Source organism: Pipistrellus kuhlii, unplaced genomic scaffold (genome assembly GCF_014108245.1).
Source record: "Pipistrellus kuhlii isolate mPipKuh1 unplaced genomic scaffold, mPipKuh1.p scaffold_m20_p_20, whole genome shotgun sequence".
NCBI classification, from domain to species: Eukaryota; Metazoa; Chordata; class Mammalia; order Chiroptera; family Vespertilionidae; genus Pipistrellus; species Pipistrellus kuhlii.
Window position 1 is genome coordinate 16,826,662 of NW_023425516.1, and position 20,167 is coordinate 16,846,828.

The following is a 20,167-nucleotide window of genomic DNA, read 5'->3' on the forward strand; positions in this document are numbered from 1 at the left end:
GAAAGGCTGTTTTGCTTTTTTAAACAAGAGAGCAAGACATTTTTGAAAACTTTAATTTTGAAAGCCATCGTTTTTCCTATCCAGCGAAAAGGTGGGCGGAGGATGACAGATCTGAGTGGGTTTTTGGCTTTTGTCCAAATTATCGATGCATTTCTCAGAAGCACAATTTGCATATTAACATCCAAACCAGGGCCCCTCCGCCAGAGCAAAACGAAGAGGCCTCCTTGGGGCGGTGGGTAGGCTTCCCACAGGCCCAGGCCAGTTGCGTGTTGGCATCTGGCAAATCGCTGCCTGAAGTGCACTGACGAGAGCATCCTGCCAGGCGGGGGCACCTCGGCAAAGACCTGGGGGCCATGCTGCTCTCTGCAAGGAAGGTTTGCCCCCTAAGACTCACCGTATCCTACCCACCGTCCTGTCTGTAATCCTAGCTGGTGGGGGAATTCTCTAGGCGAGTGGCGCAAGTCAGAGGCAGGGCGTGTGCCCTGCAAGTCCTGGGCATCGGCGACTGCCCCCTTCGTGGAACGCCGTTGTCTGATGAGAGAACGTTTTCTCAGCTGCATTTCATCGTCACCTCCTCTCCCCCCCACCCCCAACTTTTAGTCACATGGCGCGCCAAAGGTTCGGGGGAGCCAGACTTCCTGTTGCGCTGGTACAGGGGGGCACCCTGCCAGGGGTTGTCAGGTGAAAAGGGGAAGCTGACCCCGGAGCGAGGGGACGCCGCTTTGCTGATGTCGCTTTCCGTCTCTCTGTCCCGGAGCAATGTCTGTCACTCTTGCCGTTTCCCTGCCTCCTTGGCCTCAGACCCTGGGCTGGTGACCGCTCTCTGCCTGGTGTGCAGGGCACTCACCAGGCCCTCAGGTGGCCCAGCCCCTCTCTCTTCTCCCGCCCTCACAGCTGAAAGCATTCCAGCCCATCCCCAAGCCTCTCCCCTCCGGGGCACACCCAGAGGCTGCCAGAGGAGGGAGGCCAGTCTGCAATAGGATTACCACTCAGGACGGCACTGCACCCCGGCCGGCCGTCTGGTCTCCCCCAAGGCCCGATCCCGGAAGGCGGACGAACCCCCCAGAACAAATGCTGTATCCTTTAGTCAGGGTCACGTGAGTCACCTCCCCCCGAGGTGTCCGAAGAGGGGCTTGCCCTCTGTTGCCTGGAAGTGCTTGATGCCGGAATACATTTCACCCAACCCTCCTCTGGCGCGCCACCCAGCAGGGCGCCCGTCCCACCTCTGGCCGTGGGGCCGGGCAGGCTGGGGAGAGGGTGACATCTGGACAGGTCCCGCCCCACAGACTCTGGCTGGCGCCGCATGCCAAACCAAGGGAGTGATTGACCACATGCTCAGCTACTGGTCTTTTCATTGTCTGCTCTGCCATGGATTGCCTGTTGTGTTTGAGTTCACTCTGCATATATATATATATATATATATATATATATATATATATATATATTTGGATATAGATATATATATAGATACATATAACTTGAATCCTATCATCATGTGCATCACGTCTCATTCACACACGCACCGCCCCACACCGTGCGGCAGGTCCCCTGGACCGGTCTGGAGTGACGCTGTGTGGTGCCACACGCTCGGTAGCTCTGGACGGGACCGCCCTGTTCCGGTCCTGGAGGAGGTGCCGCAGCCCCGACCTCAGCCCTTACCCAGGAGGCCCTCTGGCCAGGCCACCAGTCCGTCCCCTGCTGTCCTTCCCGTCGGCTGCGCCGCACGAGAGGGTGGCTGCTTCCTCCGTCCGCGGACACTGTAATTACTGTTCTACAACTGAGTGCCTTAATCCTAGTTTACAAAGACTGTGTATTTGTGGGGAAGGGCTGAGCTCTCGCCTTCGGCGATGGGATACTTGGCCTTGTCCGTGGTGGTTGGCGTTGGGGCCGGAGCTTGCCCTGCCCCGTCCTCGTCCCCATCTGCTGTGCAGTCTCTCTAGGTCCGAGGAGCATGGCTCGCATCACTGGGGAGTCCCTGTGATAGTGAGGGGAGACCAGAGCTTGGTGTGCCGGCAGCTGGGGGTGCTGACTGCAGCCCAGCCCTCGCCCGTTCCCCCGTCACACACCTGTACTCGTCTTGAATAGAGGTTTTTATTCCCGCCTAGACCACCCCGCCGCCTTCTATGTTGGTGTCCTCAGCTCTTTGCAACAAAATGCAGGTACACACACACACACACACACCCCTCCACACCCCCAAATCAGGAGCTCCACAAGGTGGGCTGCCCTTTGGTGTTCAGAAGCTGCCAGTGGGTTCCAGTGTGTTGTGTAACGATACCCGTTTGTTTTTTTTATTATTATTATGTTGTTGTTGTTTTTATAGTCTATATTTAAAAGGCAGTATCTTTTGTACTGTGAATCTGCAGTAGAAGATGCATAATGCACTTTTTGTTTTTTTACTTCTGTTGGTGTGTACTGTATATAGTCTGTGTGCTTCTTGTGACAAAAATAAACGTTTTCTTTATAAATGCCTGATGACCTGTGAACTCGTGCAAAGGAAAACGGCCTGCTCCACCCTCGCCAAGGCAGTCAGATGCGTCCGCATCCCCACGACAGCCGGTCTTTCCTGAGCACCTACTGCGTGCCCGGCCCCATGCTAAAATCCTGGACAGTTTAGACCCAGGAAAGACTCAAAAGAGGAAATAGCTCCCCTAGGAATTGTCTTTCCCTCCGATTTTGCCAGTGAGGGGGGAGCAGGCCCCAAAGCCCTGTCCCTCGGCAGAGTGGGACTTGGACTTGGTGTGATGGTTCCTCCTGCACAAGCAGGACGTGGAAAGCTAGAGGGAAGTGTGTGCTGGAGAGAAGCACTGAGGCTGCAGACACTGCATGCGTGGGAGGGACTGTGGAGGGATTGCTGCTCATGCCCAGGGCAGGCTCTGGGGAGTCCCAGTCACTGACAGGGCAAAGGCTTCTTCCTTCCTAATAGGTTTTACTGATTTTTAGAGAGAGAGGAAGGAAGAGGGAGGGAGAGAGAAACATCGATGAGAGAGAAACATCCACTGGCTGCCTCCTGCATGCCTCCCGCTGGGGATCAAGGCCACAACCTGGGCATGTGCCCTCACTGGGAATCGAGCCTGTGAGCTCTTGGTGGGTGGGTCCATGGCCAAGGCTTAGGTCCCAGTCCTCGGCAGGTCAGGACTTCCTGGTGGCTCTCCTCCCTGGGGGACCAGCACAGCCGGGCTGCTGGCACTTAAGGCCCTGCCTTCTTGGCGTTCTTTGCTCCCAGCTGTGCATTGGGGAAAGAGCACAGGGACTCATGTTCATGCTTAACCGCCTTTGGCTGCGATACATCATGTCTGCTCACGTTCCGAGGAGTGAGGCCTGTGAAGCGGCCCCACCACCCCAGCTGCCGGGGCTGGGAGGGAGATGGCAGGTGCACGTGTGCCTGGTGCGCGGCGACTGCCCCCTACCCGTGACTTGGCGTGACCCCGACATTCCAGTGCCCGCGCACCCAGCAAACACTTTACCCGGGCTTGCTCTGTCCCTGATCTGGACTTGGAGGAGATGGATGGGTAAACTGGGTGGAGTGGGAGTTTATTGCTTTACAACAGGAATTATTCTCACTTCGAGCTAGCATGCTAAATCCATCCTGATAAAAAAAAAAAAATCTACCTGTGGCCGAAACTGGTTTTGCTCAGTGGGTAGAGCATCGGCCTTCAGACTGAAAGGTCCCAGGTTCCATTCCGGTCAAGGGCATGTACCTTGTTTGTGGGCACATCCCCAGTGGGGGGCGTGCAGGAGGCAGCTGATGGATGTTTCTAGCTATCCCTTTCCCTTCCTCTCTGTAAAAAAAACAATAAAAATATTAAAAAAAAAAAAAAAAAAGGTGGGGGTTGGGGCCCGAAACCGGTTTGGCTCAGTGGTAGAGTGTTGGTCTGCGGACTGAAAGGTCCCAGGTTCGACTCCGGTCAAGGGCATGTACATTGGTTGCAGGCACATCCCCGGTAGGGGGTGTACAAGAGGCAGCTGATCGATGTTTCTCTCTCATCGACATTTCTAGCTCTCTATTCCTCTCTCCTCTCTGTAAAAAATCATCAATAAAAATATTTTTTTTTAAAAAGAAAAAAAAAAAGAAAAGGGAAAAAAATCTACCTGTGGAGTCAGTGATTGTCAAGAATTGCTCCGGGAGTCAGCGAAATGACTCATGGTGAGCTGGACGGGGCCTTCTCTGTAGGATGTTTTCGCAACGACCTCTGAGGGTCACGGTTCCGGACGCTCTTCCTCGGGAAAGCTGGACACGCCTAGGACTTGGCCCTCGGGCTCCAGCCGCGAATCAGAGCCCGGCCAGGGAGCCCGGCACTCTGCTTCCGAGGGGTCCCCCGGGAATTCTGTTGGCCGGGGTCAGACGCCACTGGACCAAAACGGTGATGCAATCCAGCAGGCTTCCACTTTGCTAGTCACAATCCCATTAACGTGCTTTCTGGAGACCACACCCACGGCGCCCGGACAGAAATCGGGTTTTCTTAGAACTCAGCTACTCATTTACCCCGGGGGCCCTCGGAGAGCCTTCCTGGAACTGGCTGTTTTTATGGATTTCGTCCACAGAGCAGCAACCCTGAGGTTGTAAGTGATCCCAGATCACGCCTCGGACTGGGCTGGCTTTGCAGGGAGCGGGGGCTTGTCTGTGCAGCCCGAGGAAGCCCCTCTTGGCAAGATGCTTGGAAGAGGCTCCAGCAGGCAGAGCTTGGAGGATGACCACGTGAAAAACATTTTTTTAAAATATATATTTTATTGATTTTTTTTTTACAGAGAGGAAGGGAGAGAGAGAGGGTTAGAAACATTGATGAGAGAGAAACATCTATCAGCTGCCTCCTACACACCCCCTACTAGGGATGTGCCCGCAACCAACGTACATGCCCTTGACAGGAATCAAAGCTGGGACCTCTCAGTCCGCAGCTGATGCTCTATTCACTGAGTCAAACCGGTTTCGGCTGAAAAACATTTTTTATTGATTGATTTAGTAGAGAGAGAGAGAGAAACATCCATCTGTTGTTCTGCTTATGTATGGGTTCATGGGTTGATTCTTTTTTTTTTTAATATTTTTTTTAATTGATTTTTTACAGAGAGGAAGGGAGAGAGAGAGAGAGCTAGAAATGTCGATGAGAGAGAAACATCGACCAGCTGCCTCCTGCACACCCCCCACCGGGGATGTGCCCGCAACCAACGCACATGCCCCCGACCGGAATCGAACCCGGGACCCCCCAGTCCGCAGACCGACACTCTACCACTGAGCCAAACCGGTTTCGGCTCCTGGGTTGATTCTTACATGTGCCCTGACCACAGATCAAAGTGTATCGGGACCATGCTGCCACCCACTGAGCTGCTCGGCCAGTGCAGGTTGACTGCATTTTTTAAATTTCTTTATTGATTAAGGTATTACATATGTGTCCTTATTCCCCCATAACCCCCCACCTCCCATTTATGCCCCCAGTCCCCTGTAGTCTGTGTCCATTGGTTAGGCGTATATGCATGCATACAAGTCCTTTGGTTGATCTCACCCCCTTACCCCCACCCTCCCCCTATCTTCCCAGGATGACTGCCTTTTAGGAGAGTTTATTTCATAGTGGGAAAGCCCTTTCCAAAGGAGATGCCTGCCATCAGTGCCCAACGTAAGGCCTGCCCCGAAAACACCGCCCCCTCGTCACGCACCCACACACCAGGGGGCAGGATATACTTCTGCACCCCGTGTGCACCCACACTTGACACACACAAGACCTTCCTCTACGTGGAGTCCTCTGAGGGCCCTCTGGGCGTGATCCTCCATTTGCAGACAAAGAATCAGGCCTACAGAGGGCTTGTCCAAGGTCATTCGCCCAAGGTTACATCTCAAAAGCGGTGACGCCAGGAAGGTATGGCTCCTTCCCACGACCCCTCTCCCAGCGCCGCCCCGCCCAGAAGGAGAGAGCAGCAAGCGGAACCGCATCCTGATCTCACAGGAGCCTGGAAGGAGCCTCCGGCCCGGACATCTGACCCACACCCTCTCCAGGGCTGCCTGCGCGACTCAGGTGCCTCCCTCCTCCAGTTCGTTCGTTCGTTCGTTCGTGCTCACCGTGGTTTGCCTTTTAAAGGGAAACTTGCCGCGCGGCAGGCGTGGCTCAGTGGCTGAGCGTCGACCTATGAACCAGGAGGTCAAGGCTCAGTTCCCTGTCAGGGCACGTACCCAGGTTGCAGGCTGGATTCCCCAGTAGGGGGCGTGCAGGAGGCAGCTGATCAATGATTCTCATCACTGATGTTTCTTCTTTTCCATCTCCCTTCCTCTCTGAGTCAATAAAAATATATTTTAAAAAAATAATTGGAGAGCTAACTGATAATGGATGCAAACTCGCTTCTGCCCGGCGCACCATCCATGTTGAATCCATGGTGACTAGGATCACATACTGGCCGGGGAGATGGCGGGGAGGGAGGCAGGAGGAGCGTAACTCACACTGAGCACCTTTCACACGTGTTACCGGGAAGTGTGTGCCTGTGTTACAAAAAGGTGGAAGCTCAGAGAGGTTGGGGAAGAGGGGTCAGGGCCACACAGCCAGGAAGGGTCCAGATTCATCCGCTCTTCACAGCTATGAGCTGTGAGCTTCTCCCAGCTGCTGAGCACCTGAGGCGCTGGCCGGGGGACTGGGAGGAGTGATGGTGCAAGAGTAGCGACCAGGGCTGCCTGCCTGGGCGGTTCCACTGGACTGCACACTTACAAGACCCTGCAGTGGGTCTAATGCTCTCCCGTCCCCATTTTAATATTTCCATTAATTTCTAAAATGCATTTTTATTGATTTCAGAGAAACATCAACAATGAGAGAGAACCATTGATCATCCCCCTCCCTCCTGCACACCTCACACTGCGGATAGAACCCACAATGTGGGCATGTGCCCTGACCAGGAATTGAACCGGTGACCTCTTGGTTCATGGGTCAATGCTCAACCACTGAGCCACACCGGCTGGACTCCATTGATTCTTTAATTCCTTAGCTGGCCCTGGCACTGTCACCACACGGGTCAAGGGCTTTGGAGCGAGACAGCCGTGGGCCTTGCTCCCTGACTCACCCACTGTGTGACCCGGGGCAAGCGACCGAGCCCCTCTGTGCCTCAGTTTCCCCGTGGGAAAGGCAGGAACAACCGCAGCGTGGTGCCGTAAAGATTAGCACTGGGTAATTAGCACCGCGTAAACGCCTTAGGAAGCACGTAGTGCGGGTCCTGGCTCAGCGTAGTCCCCCCGTGAGCACAGGGGTCGCTATAACAGTGGGGAAGACACGGTCACCGCCCACGGACCAGCCCCGTGGCCTGCCAGCCTCCCTCCCCCTCTCCCCCCTCTCCGCCCCCCACTCCTTTAGGATCGCTCCGAGGGCCAGAGACTAGGAGGGACTAGGAGGGACTTGCTGGGCTGTGCACATGCGTCCTCCCCTCCCCTGCCCCTGACCCCAAAGAGGCTGCTGGCTCTGCCTCTCTCCCCTATAAGCACCGTGTGCCCCTGACCTGGCCCCCCGCGGTCCCCCCCATCGCGCCTTCGGGGAGGGGAAGGCGAGGGCGGCCGGGGCGCGTGGGCAGGTCCCCGCTGCCTGCGATCCAGAGGCACATCCTGTTCCGGCGTTGCCATGGCACGACCAAACATCTGCCACAACAGACGCTGGGGCTGCGCTGGCAGCGGGCGTGGACGGGTGAGGGCCCGGGCAGGCATGGGAGGCGGGCGGCAGGGGGCACAAGACCCAACAAGACCTAAGCCTGGGAAAGAACCTCTGCCCTGCACGCACGCATACATACACACACACACACACACACACACACACACACACACGGCACACGCCCGTGCATACGTGCAAGCTGGCCTTCCAGGACAGGCAGCCTTCACAGGGGCAAGCGTTCCCGGTTCTCAGCTGCCTTCTCGGAGGAAGATCCCACGTGCACAGTCCTGGCAGGACTGGGCCCTCCTGAATTCTCACCGGGGCCCCATCCTGCTCCCAAGATGGAAATTCACTTTCCTGTTTGTTATTGTTTTCCCTGATTAGAAAGAAAGTAAAACGCAGTCGCTGTAACAAGATCACATGACCCAGAGGCGTGGCGTGTGAGCCGGCTGCCGGGCCTCCGGCCTCTCGTTCAGAATAAGTGTAAAAGGGCGGCCCAGGCCTCTGACGTCAAAACCCGTGCTCTTTTTTTAAAATTTTTATTGATTTCGGAGACGGAGGGAGAGGGAGAGAGAAACCTCAGTGATGAGAGAGAACCATGGATCGGCTGCCTCCTGCATGATTGGGGATGAAGCCTGCAACCCGGGCATGGGCCCTGACCGGGAATCGAACCGTGACCTCCAGGTTCATAGGTCGACGTGCAACCGCTGAGAAAGCCCGTGCTCTTTCCACTGAATTGCTGCCTCCTCAGACCATCTCCTTTGAACCCCACAAGGGCTGGATTCTCAGCCAACGGCCACGTTTCAAGTGTCCAGGCCCTCCATGTGGCTGCCACATTAGACAAGGCAGACGTAGGGCATCTCCATCGTTGGGAGACGTTTTATGGGCGGCGTGGTGCTGGGAAGGCCCCTCAGTGGGAGCTGTGTCTGGAGGAGCGGGGGGAAAACAGGGTGCCAGGAATTCAGCGACAGGTGCTAGTGCTACTGTGCCTGGAACACCATGTGTGCTCAGTACGGGTCCACTGAACCAGTGACCAGCCAGCTCGGAGGGAGGTGACGGGATGGAGATGGGAGGATGGGTCTCAGGAGGTTAAATGGGTAGGGGGTGGTGATGGGTTGAAGAGTCGGGGTTCTGGCGTAGGTTCTGGCATGAGCAGTCGTGTGGATAGTGGGGCCCTTGCCTAAGAGGGGAACTTGGGAGGAGGCAGTGGGTAAGGGGATGAGGGCGAGCTTGTGTCTGGGCTGCTACGTGGAGAAGTCCAGGAGGCCACGGGATCTTCAGGCCGGAGGCCAGCAATGGAGTATGGGCCAGGCGGAGATTTGGAAATCGCTGGGCAGATACAAGAAGGGGACTGGGCGGGGGATGCTGGTATTGGAGAGGGCCAGAGGGACAGGAGCAAAGCCAGGCTGCTGGGAGCAGGCTGGGAAGTGCCGGGGTCACCAGGCAGGCCTGCCGACTGCAGCCCCAGGAGGTTGTTGGTGACCTTGGACAGAGAAGGGTGGGGAGGGAGAAGAAGCCCAGACCCCTGGCCAGGCAGACCGGAAGTGGAGAAGAGGCAGCACCTGGCTACCATTCTGGAGACACGTGTCGGCGAGAGGGTTAAGGCTGCTGTTGAAGGGAGACGCAAGGGGGAGGGGCTTCCTCCTTGAGAAGAGCAAGACTTGAGCCCGCTCACAGGTTGCCGGGAAATGGAGGGGAGGAGGGTCGGGCAGCTGAAGAACAAGGGGAAGAGTAGGAGCTAATTCAGTGAGGTCCAATCGTGGGGTTTTACGTCTGCTTGACCGACTACTGGCCTTCCAGGGAGGTGGGCATGCCTTATGTGCCCCCATTTCAGAGACGCAGAAACAGGTCAGAGTGGTTCACCAGGGGCACCTTCTCCTAATCTCACCAAGGCTGTCTATGCCAGCAAGGCCTGGTCTTGGATCCAATTCCGGCTCTCACTCCAGGGTGCACCCCCCCGCCCCCCCCGTCCTTTTCTTCCTTTTGGAAGAATATCGATTTTAATAAACGGTCCTATTAATTCCCAGGTGGGACTACTAGTTAGCCAGCGACAAAGAGTCAGGGATATCACGCACATTTACTGCTGGTATTTCCAAATGGATGACCACATATCCTGTCGTCATCTCACCCCTACATACGGTATCTTTTGAATCTGCAGTCACGTGGTCCCGACAGCCACAGGCACCTGGGAGGAAATGGAGGCCAGAGAGGCAACGTAACTTGCCTGAGGCCACACAGCGCCTTTCCAGGAGAGATGGAAATCAAAACGCGGTCTCATCATCGCTAACGCCTTTGTTCCTCGGCCAAACGTTGTCACTGATGTTAAAATTACGGCAGAAAAGCTTGCCCTTTTTCTCTGAGAAACGGTTTGCCGTGAGAACAGCTGGGAGTGAGCACGTGAACAAGGGGGCGTGGCCATGTGAACAAGATATATAATCTCAAGCTCCTTCCCTTCCTGGAGCCTCAGTGTTCCTTCTCTGTGAAATGGGCATGATAATAAGCCCTATCTCCTAGGACCGCTGTGAAGATTAAATGAGACCTTTCCTGTAAAGCCCCTCGCCCAGTCAGACTGAATAAGCTCTCTATGTCTGAGCCAGGGTTTCTCAATGTCTCCACTATTGACATCTGGGGACAAATATCAATACTTCTTTGCTGTGGGGCAGGATGGCGCTGCCCTGTGCATTGTGGGATATTTAGTGGCACCCAAATATTGCTAAATGTTACCTGGGTGGGGGAACAGGGGGGAGAGGTTGGGGAGCAAATTGCCCCAGCTGATAACCGCTGATCTAAGCGTTTTTATTATCAATGAAAAGTAATCCCCTTTTAAAATAAATAAATATATATATATATATATATATATATATATATATTGACTTCAGTGAGGAAGGGAGAGAGGAAAAGAGAGCTAGAAACACCAGTGATGAGAGAGAATCACTGATTGGCTGCCTCCTGCAACCCCTCCCCCCCCCCCCCCCAGCCCCCCCCCCCCCCACACACACACACTGGGGATTGAGCTCGCAAACCCGGCTGGTGCCCTTTACCGGAATCAAACCGCAGTCCGACGCTCTATCCACTGAGCCAAACCAGCCAGGGCAGTCATCCCCTTTTTGTGCGAAGCTGAGGCATCTGATTGGCGAGGGGCACACAGGCCAGGTTGGCTGTTGGGAGCTGTGGCCTGTGCTGCAGACGACACAGGCAGCCACCAGGTTTATTAACTCAATAATGAGATTTACTGAGACGAGTGAGCGCTGCGGCTGCCGAGACTCAGGTTTACGTTTTTGGAAAATCTTCACAGGAGCACCGTCTGCCCGGAAATTCTTCTCCCAGCTGGGTCCTGCTGGGTTCCTCAGAGAGACATCGGTCTAGGGGTCCTGACAGAACACCTTGAATTTGCAGAATTCCTTCTCCCCTTCCAAAAAGACCACTTTTGACATTGAAAGCCAATTGGATGCACTTCGCAGGAAAATGAGAAAAATTCAGAACAGGACATGTGAAAAGGAAACTCATCCATAACTGGAATGTTGTCACTCAGAGGTAATTTCTATTACAATGTGTGTACGTGTACGTGTGTGTGTGTGTGTGTGTGTGTGTTTTATAAAAGTGGGACATTTCTGTTTTCTGACCTGCCTTTTTCATCTAACAGCATGAGGAGAATACCTTTACATATCATTCAGCAACAGAGATTGTTCCATACAATTATTTTATTTTTCCTGCTTTAAAAACCTTCTGTGGCCTGGCCAGACTGGCTCGGTGGTTGAGTGTCGACCTATGAACCAGAAGGTCACGGTTCGATTCCTGGTCAGGGCACACACACCGGTTGCAGGCTCCATCCTCAGTGTGGGGCGTGCAGAAGGCAGCCAATCCATAATTCTCTCTCATCATTGATGTTTCTCTCTCTCTCTCTCTCTCTCTCTCTCTCTCTCTCTCTCTCTCTCTCTCTCTCTCTCCCTCCCTCCCTCTCTGAAATCAATAAAAAACAATATTAAAACAAAAAGACTTGTGACTCTCAGTGACCGGGGAATCATCAGGTGCAGGAGAGGAGAAGGCCGAGGCCACACTCCACGGCTCCTGTCAAACTGCAGGCCTTCCCTGGGCAGATGGGGGCCAGAGACCACAGACCTCCGGGAGCCAGAGGGTAGAGGCTGGGTTCTGGGAAGTCCCTTTGTGCCTCCAGGAGGAGGTGCAGACATTTTGGCTGCTGCCCATTCCCTCCAGTGCCAGCCTCAGGGTGTCTTTCCAATGGGACTCTCATCACAGCATTCTTTGCCATGAACACCCATTAACAAGAGTGTGTTTCTTGTCGCTTCCATAGAAAACACCCTTCCACCGACACAGGGGGTCCTGTATTCACGAATGCACCTTCCCCTAAAAATCCATGTGTAACCCCCGAAGCAGTACTGGCGGTGTTTTTTTTTTGTTTGTTTTTTTGTTTTGTTTTGTTTTGTTTTGTTTTTAAATATATTTTATTGATTTTTTACAGAGAGGAAGGGAGAGTGACAGAGAGTTAGGAACATCGATGAGAGAGAAACATCGACCAGCTGCCTCCTGCCCACCCCACACTGGGGATGTGCCCACAACCGAGGTACATGCCCTTGACCGGAATCGAACCTGAGACCTTTCAGTCCACAAGCTGACGCTCTATTCACTGAGCCAAACCGGTTTTGGCTGGCGGCGTTTCTGTAGTCATTGGAGGGCATGTCCTCACGCAGAGCAGTGACCAGCTCGAGTGCACGCACATTGCCAGCGGTCAGCCAAGGCGAGGCTCTGCCCCTGGCCTCAGCTCTCCTACTCTATGTAGCAGAAGTCCTTTCCGCGGTCTCTTCAGCGCCACGTTTTTAGCATCTGTGTGCTTTCCTTGGCACGATTTCGCTACTTCAAATGGCCCGCAAGTGTAGTGCGAAAGTGTTCTCTGGTGTTCCCGAGCGCAAGCAGGCCGCAGTGTGCCCCGCGGAGAAAATGCATGTGTGAGAGAGTGCCCTTGGCCGTGGGCGCGGCGTGAATGAATCGCTTGGCTCGCAGGAACCTCACTAACCCTGCGTTTCCTCGAGGAGCAGCCACTCCGTCTTTGCTGGTGTTCGTGGTGACTGTACGAAATATAACTGCAGCGAACAATGGGAATTGACGGTATCTTTTCGTGTGACTGTGATTATCGCCGTAAGATAAAGTTCTGAGAATGGGGCGAAACCGGTTTGACTCAGTGGATATAGAGCATCCGTCTTCGGATGGAAAGGTCCCAGATTCAGGTCAAGGGCGTGCACATTGGTTGCGGGCACATCCCCGATGGCGGGTGTGCAGGAGGCAGCTGGTCGATGCTTCTCTGTTATGGAGGTTTCTGGCTCTCTATCCCTCTCCCTTCCTCTCTGTGAAAAATCAATAAGATATATATTTTTAAAAACGTTGGAATTACTGAGCACAAGTAGAATACCTCCTCTAAGGTCCTTTGAGTTTGCATCTGTTAGCTCTTGCTGTGTAAGAAATCTCAGTTGGTCCTAGCCTGTTTGGCTCACTGGATAGAGCGTCAGCCCGTGGACTGAAAGGTCCTGGGTTTGATTCTGGTCAAGAGCACCTACATCCATGCAGGCTTACATCCATCTCTGTCTCTTCCCCTCCCTCTCTAAAAAATCAATGGAAAAGTATCCTGGGGATGAGGACTAACAAAAAAATAATAATTAAAAAATAAATAAAATTAAAAATATAAATGATAAAAAAATAAAAATGCTCGCCAGTGTGGCTCAGTGGGTTGAGCATTGACCTATGAGCCAGGAGGTCATGTTTTGATTTCCAGTCAGGGCATAATCCCCAGTGTGGAGGGTGTGGGGTGATCAATGATTCTCTCTCATCATTGATGTTTCTGTCTCTCTCTTTCTCTCCCTTCTGCTCTGAAATCAATAAAAATCTATTAAAAAATTTTTTTTTCTCTGTGAGCGGCTCAAGGATGGAAATACAAACTACAGACTGGGAGAAAATATTTGCCAACCACATATCCAGCAAGACGAGTATGACAACTACATAAAGAACTCTTAAAACTCAACAGTAACAAGAGAGTCCAATTGCAAATGGGCAAAAGATGTCAAAGAGACGTAACGATGGCAAATAAGTACATGAAAAAATTTTCAACATTATTAGTCATCAGGGAAGTGCAAATTGAAGCCACAATGAGATGTCACTCTATATCTAGCAGAAAGGCTGACATGCAAAAATAGGGACAACACCAAATGCTGGCGAAGATGCAGAGAAACTGGACCACTCAGAGCTTGCTACTGGGTGGGGATATAAAAGGAGACAGGTGCTCTGGAGAGTCCTTCTGCAGTTTATTTCTTTTTTAAAAAAATATATATTTTATTGATTTTTTACAGAGAGGAAGGGAGAGGGATAGAGAGCCAGAAACATCAACCAGCTGCCTCCTACACATGCCCTTCCAGGGATGTGTCTGCAACCAATGTATATGCCCGTGACTGGAATTGTACCTGGGACCTTCAAGTCCGCAGACAATGCTCTATCCACTGAGCCAAACCGGTTTCGACCTTCTGCAGTTTCTTAAACTACTAAACAGGCCATTACCATTTGACCCAGCAATTGTACTCCTGGGCATGTCTCCCGGAGAAATGCAAACCCATCTTCACACCAAAAATCTGCACACAAATGTTTATAACGTTTACAGAGGCTTTATTCATCAGAAACCTGGAATCAACCCAGGTCTCCTGCAATGAGCAAAGGGTTCAACAAACGGATACATCCAAACCTTGGAATACTACTTAGCAATAATAAGGAACAGGCTAGTCATACATACAGCATAAATATTTGGACTCGTCTTTAGAGATGCATTCTGAGGGAAGAAAAACCAAAAACGAAAGGTTGCCTACTACCCTGTTTCCCCGAAAATAAGACAGTGTCTTATATTAATTTTTTGTCTCCCAAAGTTGCGCTAGGTCTTATTTTCAGGGGATGTCTTATTTTCGGGGAAACACGGTATATGAGTAGTCATTCATGAAATAACGCAAGTACAGAAACTGAGAACTGGTGAGTGATTGCCAGGGATTAAGGAAGGAGTGGGGGCAGAAACGAAGTAGGTGTGTCTCTAAAAGGAGTCCTCAGGGTGATGCGAATGTTCTGTATCCTGATTGTATCAATGTCAAGGTCGGGATGGTTATAGTCTACTATCGTTTTGCAAGTTGCTACCACAGGGGGAACCTGGGTAAAGGGTACATGTGATCTCTTTGTATTACTTCTTCTTTTTTTTTTTTTTTTTCCTTTCCTGCATGTGAATCTACAATGGTCTCACAATAAAAATGCAATTAACAAAACATCCTTCAGTAGCCAGTCTATCATTTTCAGCTCTTATTTTGCAGAAAGAAGTGACGACCAAGACTTACCATGGTAGAGTGAATTTTAATGCTCTCTCGGAGCTCTGTCTGTCACTCAATTAGGGGTCTTGCCTCTCGTTTATTTAATATGATTATTATTTGTTAACGTTCCCCTAGGGTGATTCACTCAGTTTCCGGGTTGCCCTGGCAACCTGAGAATAATGTCCCCTGTTTGCTGCTGAGGGAAACTAGAAAAGTGATTTGCTTAGGAGCCTCCGAACGCAGGACCCACAATCCTTTCGTCTTCATACATGAGTGATTTGGAATCACTCTGATTTTTCCCGATCATTAAATCCATCTTCATCTAGCATCTCTCTGAAGCCTCTTCAAAAATCATCACCTTTTGGAAGCAGGAAAAGACTCTCAAATTCATCATCTCACCTGGACCTGAATCCCTCTGTGTAGGGCCAGTGTGGCCAGAGCCGTGGGTTCCTTAGGGCCCACAAAGGGGTTGCTATGGATTCAAGAACAGTGAGAGGATGAGGGTTTTCTCCCAGCAGAGAGAGGGCTTTTGCACTTTTCCCCCTGCTGCTTCTGGGAAGAGCGGCTCTGAGCTGACCACATTTGGAGCAGGTGTGGGGTGGGGTTGGTGAGGTGGCATTGCTTCTGGCTTTCCATGCTTCCTGTGTAAGAATGACCTCCTTCAAACCAGGGATAAAACTAGGAACTGAAACAAGACTGCCGGGAGGCCACTGCCTTGGGATCTTCCTTTCTTTCTCAGCCCATTCCACAGCTGTTCTAGCGCCGTGTCATTGGGGGGAAATTGGTGTCATGGAAAACTTTACTTCTAATTTCCTCACTTAAAGAACTGGGAGAAGGGGATGTCAGAAGATTTTGCATTTAAATCATGCAGAGAGTGCCTTGCATATAGAAGCGATGGGACGTGTTAGCAAGAATCTGTTTCTAAAGACTGAATCAGTTCTGACTGGTTTGGCTCAGTGAATAGAGTGTTGGCCTGCGGAATGAAGGGCCCCAGGTTCGATTCTGGTCAAGGGCAGGTACCTTGGTTACGGGCACATCCCCAGTAGGGGGTGTGCAGAAGGCAGCGGATCGATGTTTCTAACTCTCCATCCCTCTCCCTTCCTCTCTGTAAAAAAATAATAATAAAGTATATTTTTTTTTAAAAAAAAGAGTAAGCCAATTTGTTTCCCATTTCCACCTCAGAACACTTTATCAATCTTCATTTTCCTAGAATCACTCGGAACTCACGTGCTGTCCATGCCCTTGTTTCATTCAAGATAGGAATCATACGAACAGCCCATCATTTTTGTAAATCACCAAATGCCAGGCGGTGCACTGCAGGCTTCACCACCTTCCTCTCGTTTCAATGAAGCGAGCAGCAAAAATCTAGCCACAAAAAGGGTGCTCAGTCCCCCCTGTTGTCAGCGATTGCTTCAAGGCAAAGTGCCAAGCGTTCCTCCCCACTGGAGCACAGCAGTCACAGCAGCTGGCGCCTCTGCCTAAGGCTTCTTACAAGGCAGGCACCCAGCTCCGTGCACCACTAAGACCTCTGGGAATCCTTCTGGGTGGGGCCACTAGGACAGCATCCCTATTTTACTGAAAAAAGAACGCAGGCTTAGAGAGGGTGAATAATTTGCTGTGATAGCTGTTCTGGCTCAGGGGGTCATCGATTTACATAACACACATTTCCGAGGCTGATGCTTAAAATGAAACATTCCCGTGAACTGCAAAGATGCCTTGCTTTTGGCAAAGTAAATAGCCCTATCCATTTCCCCCAAATCTTGGCTCTTCAGAGCTTGGTATTTTTGAGAAAGGGACTCTGCTGTTATTACGACTTTACTACCTATCAGGAAATTCAGCATATTGAGGTGAAGGAAACTGTCCTGGGACCCCCGTCTGACAGCAGCAGAGCTGACACTCAAGCCCAGTGCTCTGACTTTCAGGCCGGGTCCTCTAGTTATTAAGCATATGGGTGAGGACTTTGGCCAGGAAAAGGAAGGGAGGGACCCTGTCTCCTTTATTTCCTCACCTGCGAAAAGGGGTCAAGACCGGAGATCTTCGTTGGGGTTGGGGTTTATGTGGGTGTGGCCCAGCCCAGGGTCAGCCATCTTGTTCTAGGAATGTGACAATAGAAAGTGGGGAGAGGGCCCAGCCAGTGTGGTTCAATGGTCGAGCACAGACCCATGAACCAAGAGGGCACCAGTTTGATTCCCTGTGAGGGCACATGCCTGGGGTGCAGGCTCGATCCCCAGAGGGGAGCACACAGGAGGCAGGCAATGGATGATGCGCTCAGTAATGCTTCTATCTCTCTATCCCCCTCCATTCCTCTCAAAACATATATATTGATATATATAAAAAAAAAATACTGAGCATCGGCCTGTGGACTGAAGGGTCCCAGGTTCGATTCCAGTCAAAGGCATGTACCTTGGTTATGGGCATGTCCCCAGAAGGGGGTGTGCAAGAGGCAGCTGATCGATGACTCTCTTTCATTGATATTTCTGACTCTCTGTCCCTCTCTCTTCCTCTCTGTAAAAAAATCAATAAAATATATTTAATTTTTTAAAAAAGAATACTGAGACCTAGCCAGTTTGGCTCAGTGGATAGAGTGTCCCAGGTTCGATTCTGGCCAAGGGCACATGCCTAGGTTGTGGGCTTGATCCCCTGTAGGGGGCATGCAGGAAGCAGCCAATCAATGATTCTCTCTCATCATTGATGTTTCTCTCTATCCCTCTCCCTTCCTCTCTGAAATTAATAATAATAATAATAATAATAAAAAGAATAATGAAATTACAATGCAACCCATATTTCTAAAAAAAAAAAAAAGTGGGGAGAAGGCCACAGCATGGAGTCCCCAGAGGTGGTGGTGGTGGGAGGGTATGTCTGGAAGCAAAGGAGGAGCTTCAAGTAGCCAGAGGCGGGGAGTCGAGAATTTGGGGCGGAGCTTGGGTTTGGAGCGATTAACTGGGCAGTGGGAGGGGCTTGTGATGCTGCGCGAATGGGGTGGTTACTCTGTGGGCGGGGTTTCTGGAATGTGTGGCGGGGTTTTGTGTACCGATAGGTCAGTTCTGAAGCCATGGGCGGGATCTGGGATCAGGGAGCCAGAAGGCCGGCTGAGGGCTTGGCTGGGTAGTGGGCGGGATCAGAGGGGCTGATGTTCCGGTTTTAAGGGGCTCAGGGGGAATGTTTGGGGAGCCGGGGATGTGGCCCCGAGGAGCCAAGCAGGTCAGTGGGCGGAGCCCTAGGAACGCCGCTCCGGGGTTTTGAGGAGCAGTGGGCGTGGCTCCGGGTGAGGCGCCTGTGGGCGTGGCAATCGGGGGCCACTGAGATAACATAGTGGGCGGTGCTCCGCGGCCCACCTGCACCTTTCTTGCTTGACCAGAGGGGGCGCTAGGGAGCGTGTGAGATGCGGATGGCGCGGTGGGAAGCGCAATTCCCTGCCGGAAGTGGGCGTGCCCCTCGGCAGCCGGGCGGCTCTGGTTGGGCGCGTCGCGCCGCGGGGGCGGGGCCTGCGTGCGGCGGCGGGGCGGGGGCGACCGCCCAGACCCCTCCCCGGCGCGGCGCTCAGTGCCAGGCGGGAGGCGACAGCGGTTGGAAGCTTCGCGGGGCTTTGCAGCGGGGACTTCGGCGGCGGCGGCGCCTCAGGCACCTCGGCCCTGGTGAGCCGCGCGCCCGGCGGGGCCGCTTGGAAGCGATCGGGGCGGGCGAGCCGGGCGGGCGGGCGGGCGGGCGCGTTCTCTCCGCACTTGTCCGGCCGGCTGACAGGAGCCGGCGGGGCGTGGGGCAGGGCCGGGGCAGGGGAGTGCGGGCTGGGGTGGCGCGCGGGGTGCGGGGTCCTTGGGCCGGGAGCTCCCCTGGCCAGGGTGCAGGGGGTCGGGGTCGGGCCTGGGAGGGAAGGAGGGAGGGAGTTGGGGGGACGGAACCGCTGGGTCTGAGGAGAGCGAACCCGGCCCGTGTGGGGAGGGAGGAGACTGTCCAAGGGAAGGCGGCTTTTGGGGGGTCCGGAGCCCTCATGGCCGGTGAGGAGCCGCGGGGCTGAGGGGTGACGGGGCTGACGGGAGGCAGGTTTTTAGGGATCGGGGACCCGCCTGGGTGGGGCGGGGTCTTGGGTGTGAGGAGGGGCTGCCTGGGGCTGGGGCGCGGCGGCTGGGGCGGGGGTGGGGGGCGGGGGCCGCCGGGGCTGGAGGCGGAGCGGCCCTGGGGGGGCAGGTGTGGGTGCGGGGTCCCCAGGGGCAGGGTCGGGGTTCACGTGTGGCGGGACGCGCTGGGCCCGGCCTGGGCGGGGCGGGGGTGACTCCCGGGCCTGAGGGGGGGCCTTGCCTGGCTTCTGGGGATCTGGGTTCGGGGTCGGGAAGGGCGGGCGCGGCCAGAGCCGGATAAACGTGGGTGATGGGGGCTGGGGCGCTTTGGGAGGAGGGTGAGCCGGGGTGGGAGCCCAGGGCCGGGGGCCAGTTTGGGAGGAGGGTGAGCCGGGGTGGGAGCCCAGGGCCGGGGCTGGCGGCGGGTGAGGCTGCGGGGAGGAAGAATGAGGCAGGAGTGCCGCAGGGTCGGGGAGCCTGGGCGCCGGTGCGAACGGGGTCATTTCCGAGGTGGACGCTCCCTCCCGGCGGAGCGGCGGGCGGGGGGCGCGGCGGGGAGGGGCGCTGGCTGTGCAGGTGGCGCCGCCGCTGGGATGACGGCTGAGGTCAGAGGGGAGGGGGAGATGTGGGAACCCGGCTCTCCCGCCGCCCCCCCGACCCCCCCACTCACATTCACACTAACACATACACACACACATTCACACTCACACACACTCACATTCACACTAACACATACACACTCACATTCACACTCACACACACACATTCACACTCACATTCACACACTCACACTCACATTCACACTCACACACTCACATTCACACTAACACATACACACACACACATTCACACTCACACACACTCACATTCACACTAACACATACACACTCACATTCACACTAACACATACACACACACATTCACACACACACACATTCACACACACATACACACACACATTCACACACACACACTCACATTCACACTCACACTCACATTCACACACACACACACTCACACACACACACTCACATTCACACACACACACCCGCACACACACACTCATATTCACACACACTCACATTCACACACACATTCACACTCACATTCACTCACTCACACACACACACACTCACACACACACTCACACACACATACA

At 53.5% G+C, this 20,167-nt stretch overlaps 1 protein-coding gene across 3 annotated transcripts in view; it reads left to right on the forward strand.

Annotated features, from left to right (window-relative positions):
- CORO1C (coronin 1C) overlaps positions 1-20,167 on the forward strand; it is an 85,145-nt gene that overhangs the window by 6,529 nt on the left and 58,449 nt on the right. The window contains exon 1 of one of the 3 annotated variants that reach the window (XM_045585643.1): positions 18,139-18,154. The exons of 1 other annotated variant lie outside the window; for it this stretch is intronic. The gene's annotated coding sequence lies outside the window, so the exon portion shown is untranslated. Of the gene's footprint in view, positions 1-18,138; positions 18,155-18,440; positions 18,589-20,167 lie in introns of those variants that run through there. One more of the 3 variants, XM_036448750.2, reaches the window with a different exon arrangement.